Source organism: Euphorbia lathyris, chromosome 2 (genome assembly GCF_963576675.1).
Source record: "Euphorbia lathyris chromosome 2, ddEupLath1.1, whole genome shotgun sequence".
Taxonomy (NCBI): Eukaryota; Viridiplantae; Streptophyta; class Magnoliopsida; order Malpighiales; family Euphorbiaceae; genus Euphorbia; species Euphorbia lathyris.
The window spans coordinates 76,750,958-76,757,415 of record NC_088911.1 but is presented as its reverse complement, the minus strand read 5'-3'; positions in this window follow the sequence as shown (position 1 = coordinate 76,757,415).

Here is a 6,458-nt window from a genome sequence, read left to right as displayed (position 1 = left end):
TGTGACAGATGGTGTGGGTGGTATGGACACGTCCTTCATTGCGTTGCTTGTAGGTCAAACTACGTGATTGCCATGTGACGTTCTAAATGTCACCTTTTGCTGATTCTTTATAATGAAGCGTGCTTGGCTTTAGAGCACGTGTCACTAAAAAGTACTCCCTCTGTTACATAATATTTATCTTTTAAGATTAAGACACAACAATTAAGAAATGTAATTAATGTTAACTAAAATACTTTGTTACCCTTGTATTAATTGCATCCATTAATTAATTTTTATCTATTCCTGAAATAAAAAGGCAACTTAAATAGGGGTATATTTAGTAAAACATCAATTAATGTGCATTGATTGAATCAAAACATTAAACATTATGGAACAAAAAAATTTCTCTAGAAAGACAAATATTATGGAACAGAGGGAGTAATAAATGATGGACTTGTCAGAGTGACACGTGGGCTGAATTGGCCATGAATTGTAATAATGTGTGTGACTCTTCGTCTTCCCGCCCCTTTGCTATATAAAAGGGGAGAAATTTGTCTTCTAACACGTTTTGCCTAATCTTGAAAACTCTGGAGAGCAAAAAAAGAAAGTGTTTTGTTAAGGAAGATTTAGACTGTTGTTCATGGTGAAGGTGTTGATCAGGTGTGTTTCGGTCGTTCACTGCTTCAAGTCGGTTACTTTCGAGGAGAGTGAGGTCAGTTCCTTCTTGAACCATGGTATTTAACAAATTTTTGGTTTCTTTATTTGTGGATCTGCTTTTTAGTGGTTTGGGGTAGTAGATCGCTGAGCATGTCTGGTGAAACAAGCCGGGAGAAAGTGGGATTATTGGGGTTCTGCACTCAAAGATCCAACTCTAGTGGAAACTGGTCGAATGAGACAGAGGAAGCATAATACATTTGTGACTAAGGATAGCTAAGAGGGTGAAGGGAAAAAGATGGAAGACGATTATAGGGAAACTGTCATGAGGAAACCCCCGATAGTGAAGAGGAAACCCATTTTGTCTCGTCCCTCGGTTGATGCACGACCTGAGAAGGTGTTGGAGAAAGATGGTGGACTTCTATTCGATGTGCCAGGAAGCATGCTTTAGGGCGACTGGTTTAGTCTTTTGAAAGTTCTTTAAATTGTCCAAAGGGGACAAGTAGCATCATGTGACATTATTGCATCCGAAATTCAATGTCATCGGAAGCTTGTTGGACAAACTGCATGCATGGAGGCATCGGTTCTATAAGGTTTCCGTTGCTGGCAGAGAGTTCCCGCATTTGGTGAATTGGAACTATCTGGCGACGGACCCTGGGACTTGGTTGGTGGAGAGGCCAATAACGGTGAAAGAGTTGGGGCTGGTTGCATTTCTAAAAGGGATCCTCCTAGAACTGAAAAAAGATGTAATAGTTCTTATTAAGAATTTCATGATTGCTGGGTGGCTGATTCGGAGCCAATGAAAGATGGCCCATCTGAATGGGTGGACAAGGAAGAGTTCAAAGAAGTGGATGATATTGAGCAACTTTAATGCTGGAGACTTGGCGGAGCTGGAATTCAGTGCGATGAACATAACCTATCATGGTGAGCTACCCGAAAGTATGCTTTTTATTTACGCCATGTTATTTTCAGTGATGCCTTGTGAGATATTGACTTTGAATCTTTCTTCTTTTTTACAACAGAGATGAGTTCAAAAGGTTGCTCATTGGATCTTGATGACATCGAGTTTTGATTTGAGTTGCTGCCACCTGGTCAAGCCTATAATGACGTGCACACTGGTCTTCTAGTTTTTTTATCCTTTTGACAAAAAGAATCAAACGACTTAGTACATCTTTAGAGTGTTTATTCGACTGGGGAGGTTGGAGGGTCGGTTGACCAAGAGGTTGGGCAATAATGGGAGGATAAGTTTGCCATTGGTGATAATGTTAAAAAATATGTCGAAGAAGTGGTTCCTAGTACGGGGATGACTAAATGGTCCACGGAGCAAAAATTTAAGGCAGTGCAGATTGACTTGGTATGCAAAGAGGAAGAAGTCATGGGGGAAAACGATGTTGATGCGTATGGGTGCGTTGATGGGGAAAAGGTTGAGGAGACTGAATGTGAGCAGAATAAGCAGCAACAAGTCGAGGAGGTGAAGAACATTGGGGACGATGCATATACTAGAAAGTAGGTTACTGCAGTGCTGCTAAACCATCTGAGTGCTCTACGCCTCAGAAAGCTTCTTTTTTTGGCTGATATGGAGTGTAAGCTTCACTTATTTCTCTAGTTTGTTGCGAAAATAGGACATGATGAGGACATGACTAACTCCTTACTTGCACATCAGTTGTCAACACTGGAAATCGTTCCCGATGAGCAAAAGCGGCATAAGGAGATGTATATCGGAGGCTACTTGAGATGGGTTACGACATCATACAGGGTGGTTATCTTGAGAATAGTTTGACTTGGGTGATTTTTGGCAGGGTCTGATGGATAGCAATGAGGTGTACTTGATGTACCATCAAGAGGAGGAAGAGCTGGCAAGACATCAGGAATCTTTGGCGAAGAAAGAGACATAGGTAAAGGAGCTACGCCAGTCGGGTGAGAAGTTAACCTCCAAGCTTGACCTCTTACGAACATTGAAAGGTATGCTACATGTAGATTTGGGGGGCCAGACCCAAAAGGTAGAAGAGTTGGAGATGAGGGTGAAGGATTGATAGGGGTCAAAAACCCCTATCTTTGGGTACGCGTTTAGGACGGTTTTTAGCGTTATTTAGTTAATAAGCGAGCAATTCTCGCATTTAAATGCTTTTGTGTGAGTTAGTTAGAAATTGGAAATGTTTTATTTACTTTTCGTTGTTTAGGCTCGTTTTATGATCAATTTAGGCAAATACGGCCAAAATGGCATGCATATTATAATTCCGTTATCTTTTGAAGCTAATTGATCCATCAAAAGTCGCACCAAACGAAGCGTTTGCTCAAATAAGCGATTGGCGGGTCAATTTAGCCTTTGGACTAATGCTATCTAGAGTTTTTGTGCATGCGCAGGGACAAGTTTGGGTGAAAAACACACTTTTTGACATTCGGCGACCGCGCAGAGGCGTGCCGAGCAAGACTGCTCGACGAACTGGCCTATTTAGGCCAGCTCGCCGAGCTGGCCCTCAGGGGCCTGCTCGGGCGAGTAGGACATGCCTGCTCGCCGAGCAGCTCGCCCTGCTCGGCGAGCAGACCTGCGGGAATTGGTCAAAAAGACCAATTCCGCCCCCACGACTCCACGACCGGTCCCACGACTTCCCACCTGCATAAGGACACGAAATAGGTCAAGAAGAGGGCCCATACCTCGTCTATAAATAGGATTTTTCCAATGTAAATTAGATATCTCTCATTAATTGTAAATTACTTTAGCTTTCCCCTTGAAATTCCTCTCCATCTCCTCCATCTTCTTCAACCTCCATTGAAGCTCCTTCAAAGCTGTTCTCCGAGGAATATTCAAGGTCCGTCCTTAAGACCTAGGAAGCCGACTGCAGAGTAGACAGGTTCCTTGAAAGGGATTTTCGTATCTCCTTTTACCTTTCCTTGTTTGTACTCTTTGATACAGTCTATGAATCCTAGGCTAATTGTATCCTGTGACATTGTTCTTCATCTTTAATAATATTTTAGCTCTTGTTTTGTTCTATGCTTATTTGTTTAATCTTTGTCTTACGCTTTATTCAATTGGTTTAACTCATTCAAAAGCCCCAAAATCGAGTAGGCACATATTGTGAGCTGAATCTGATCTAGTCAGAGCCTAGGAGATTGACGACCTCTTAGTTGATTAAGCCCAAATTGTTGAGCCTTAGACCTAGTTTCGACCTTACAAGGGAATCACGCACTAGGAACTTCAGGAGGGTAAGTAGGGTTAATCGCCTTGAATACAAGTGACTTAGATTGGGTTTTTAATCAATAGACCTAATAACCTAACTTCATTATTATCGTTCATACCATGTTCCTTCGGGTAATTGCATTAGTGAAAGATCACCTAGGAGTAGTATAACTTAATTAGGAGTAGTTTAACTTAATTAGGCGTAGAATAACTTAGTTAGAATTAGCATAATTTAGCTAGAAGTAGCATAATTCAACCTAGGAGTAGATTAACTTAAACAAACAAACTCAAAACCCACAAAGCCTAGATAACACCTGAGACCAAGTAGCTCAATACCTGTGGTAAATAAGTCCTGTGGATTCGATACATGGACTTTCCAGATTTATTACTTGATAACGATGGGGTACACTTATCCCCTAGTGAGTCTCCTTTACGGGAGGCGCATCAAGGATCTGCAAGCAGCCTTGGTCAATAGAGAAGATGATTTGCAGGGGTGCATGTGGTCAGTTAACCAGTCCATTAAGGTTAATTCGGTTAGTTAACTATTTGATTGGTTTTTTAAAAACACTAACCATATATTAGTTCACTAAAGTTTAGCTAACCACTAATCGGTTAACCAATTTGCTAGGGATTTGCCTCAAGTTATTTTGCTTTGCTGTAGATTGTAAAACGGTGTCCCCAGGAGGTCCAAATTTTTGTAAAGAAACCCTCAATTAGTAAATGAGAATGCCATTTTATTTAAACATGATTTTCTTGTACTTGTGCATGACTTGTTTCTGCTTTGCTCTTTTTGCTTGAGTTGCCTATGATTTGACTTCCTTTTTTACTGCGCAAAATCTGTGCCCAAATCTAGGATAATGACTAGCCTTCTAACATCTTTCCGCCATTAAGGGATTTGGTGTATCTCCACTGATATGATTCGGGGCTTGCAACTTTGTTGTCTTTGAGTATAAAAAGAGAATGGTTCTCCGATGGAGATATTCGAGCTGTTAGTAACAGTTTCATCCTTTTTACTTAAGGAAGCTGGTTGAAAAGATGTCTTTTCACTACAAGAAATTCATCATTTCATGACGTATAATATTTGTCACTAAAAGATGCTTTTTTTGTCATAATAAAGAATAGATGACTAAATTTTATCGTCTGAATGATTGTCACAGTATGAGCGTGTTATTTTGTATATACGACAATTTTTAGTTTTGTCACCAAACATTTAGTATGACGGAAAAATGAAAATGTCATAATATTTGTGAGTTTTTATGACGTTCATTTCGTCATCATTAATGAATATTCCTCGTCACTGAATATTCTATTTTGTCACCATTTGTTAAACTTTTAAATGATAAATTCATACTTTTGTCATGAAAACATAAGTTATGGTGACAAATGTCAAAATAACTAGAAAATTATATAATTTTAATGATATTATAATTGTCATAAGAAACTCAACCATTTTTTTGCATCCAATTTTTTAGTGACGGTCATTCATATATCGTCATAAAAATATCACAATACATGACAAAATTTAAATAGTATCATAACAGATAATAATAAATGACAAAAATCTTATTTGTTACCGTTTGTTCGAATTAAATTATTACAAATATAAAGTGTCATAATAAATATTTCTTACAATGACGATATATTCGTCACCAATTAGCCTCATTTCGTCAAGAAAACGTTTTTCCTCCAAATTTAATCTACTAAATTTTTCCTCAAAACAATAGGTTACAATATTTTACTTATCGTCATAAAATATATCTAATAGTGACGAATTGATAGAACAATGGAGACATTCGTAAAAATTGTCATGAGAAAATTAAAAATAATGACGAAAGGTAAAATTTGTCATGTTTAAGTGATTATTAGTGACGAAATTACGTTCGTAGAAAAAACAATCATCATAAAATCTCATATTTCTTGTAGTAGTGGTGTAAGTGAGTCATCAAAATTTGCTTCAATCCGAAGGGAGATTTTGAAGATGCCTCATCCCTATGTCTACTGACTCCCAGATACTCTAGAGAAAATAATGTAGAGGCTTTAGGTGGTAAACAGAATTATAGGACTATGTTGTCTGGCGGTCCCAGGAACTATGTGGTTAGGGTTCCTTGGAGTCCCGTTTCTGTTGTGGGATGCGAACCAATTCTTGGAAGGGAGGGAGGTGATAGTCGTTTGTCCATAAATGTGAGGCAGTTGTGAGCGGCCGTAGAACCTGACTATCCTACTCTCCCTCTCACGAGAGGAGATTTCGGCAAATTGGATTCCGTTTTTACATATCACTATCACTTACCATTTTTAAGGACGACGCTTAGCGTGTCCCTTCCGGTATATGCATTTTTTTTACTAGTTCTCTAACCCTTTTATCATGTTTTGAGGTTAGATTAATTATTTCAGAGTCGCCACCCCGAATTTTAATGTTCGGGAACATGCCAAAAGTTTAGATGGCACATGGGCTCACAACATGCCACCTCTTCAGAGTTAGGTTCATGACTTAAATGTTTTAAGGGTCTGATTAATAAACATGTAAACTTGTCTTTATTAAAATACCATAATATTTCTAATCCACATTCAGTGTAATATCGTTTTAGCGTTCGAAAGCGATAAATAAATACTGGAAATATGAAATTATTACATCAATTTACAAATGACA